The sequence below is a fragment of the Octopus bimaculoides genome, chromosome 13 (genome assembly GCF_001194135.2).
Source record: "Octopus bimaculoides isolate UCB-OBI-ISO-001 chromosome 13, ASM119413v2, whole genome shotgun sequence".
Classification (NCBI taxonomy): domain Eukaryota; kingdom Metazoa; phylum Mollusca; class Cephalopoda; order Octopoda; family Octopodidae; genus Octopus; species Octopus bimaculoides.
Window position 1 is genome coordinate 53,632,837 of NC_068993.1, and position 1,791 is coordinate 53,634,627.

Consider the following 1,791-nt stretch of genomic DNA (forward strand, 5'->3'; position numbering starts at 1 on the left):
ATTCTAAGCGTTAGAAAAAGAAATTATATATGTTATTATCTCTTTATTTCGTATACTTTCTTTTAAAATCACAATTCTATGGTGTTTAGTCAAGATGTCATCACGAGGCAATTTCTCTATATAATCATTTTTTTTTTCATGTTTATATATTTAATTATCGTCACTAAAATTCATTTACTCTCGTAAACTAAATTATACTCCATCGCTTTCATCGTAGTCGTCATGATGATGATTACGATTATCACTATCATCATCGTCGTCATCGTCATCATCATCGTCGTCATCGTCATCATCATCATTGTCGTCGTCATCATCATTATTATCATCAAACTTTGTCTATCTGAGCACAATAGGAAACTAGAGTTCTACTCTGTGTCATAACAAGTCCTTTCGTTTTTTTTTCGTTTTTTTTCCCAGTTTTATTCTGTATCAAATAAAACAAAAGGACAAACGATTTGATAAAAAAAAGTTAATAAATAATAAATAAAACCAGCTCGGATTTCGTTTCGCAAAGGATTGAATTTTGGTCAGTTGAAAAAAAGTGTAACTTTTTAAACCGTTTGGCCCTGAAAGAAGTTGTCTACGGTAAGATTTTATAGTAAAACATTAACATTAATTACCTCCAAGATATCAAGTACAGTACTCCGTCGCCATATTTTCTTCCTTACACATTGATAATGAAGACAGCTGAGTGTAGTTTCTAGTTGTCGTTCATCTCAATGGGCAAATATTTCACTGCAATGCAGGGCTGAGTTCAGTCTTTATCACGAGAAATGTGGCCTGATTAACATTCTTTTCAAAGAATCACATATTTTTTTTTTATCGCGAAACGTAACAAGAACCAAAAGTAAGAACCGATTTTTATAGCCCTTTTAGTTTCGGAACACAAGCTCAGGAACAGGGGTTGCAAGCGCTACCCCTAAAATGTTTTTTGGTGGAGTGGAGCAATGAAAATGCTTTGAACATCTTGGGTTGGACCTAGGCTTGCACCCACTCAGCAAACTTCGTTCCCGCACTTAGGAACACAAATATAAACTAATCAGAAATTGTACATTCATATTTTCCACGAATGATAAAATCGAAAGCAAATCCGACTCGCGAACTCGGTTTTACAGAAATTTAACTCATCTCGTTAAACATTGGAACAAGGTAACATATTTGGGGAGTGGGGCACAGTTGATTAATATATCCCTCAGTATGTCACTGTTCCTTATTATATTAGTCCTTGAACAAAAAAGGTAAAGTCTTTCCCAATGGAATAAACATCGAAATAATAAGCCAGTTTTTGCCTAAATAAACTAGAATACTGAACAAAGGTCTTGCGTAAAGGCCATATATTTACAAGGTATAAAGGCGGTGAGATGGAAGAATTGTTTGCATGCCGGACAAAATGCTGCTAATCACCGATATCGACTTTGCTTTTCATTCTTTCGGGATCGATAAAATAAGCACCAGTTGAGCACTGGGGTCGATGTAACCGACTTCCCCCCACACCCCGAAATTGCAGGCCTTGTACCATAATTTGAAACCAATAATTTTACAAGATTTTGCAGGCACGTGTAGAAAATGAATTTATAGTTCCTTAATGTGCCGTAGTGCACCTTTTGAATGTGCCAGTGTGCCGCAGGACAACCCTCAACTCTAAGCAATAACTATTGACGAAAGAAAAGAAATCGCTATGATCAATCTACTTGTCTACCCTTTTTTTTTTTACTTTTCTTTCATTCCTAAAACCCTAACATATTTTACATAGAAAAAAAAAAAAAAAACCCCAATAACAACAAAAGCTCA

At 35.1% G+C, this 1,791-nt stretch overlaps 1 protein-coding gene across 1 annotated transcript in view; it reads right to left on the reverse strand.

Annotated features, from left to right (window-relative positions):
- LOC106867557 (uncharacterized) overlaps positions 1–1,791 on the reverse strand; it is a 247,151-nt gene that overhangs the window by 23,033 nt on the left and 222,327 nt on the right. The gene's annotated exons all lie outside the window — the stretch shown is intronic.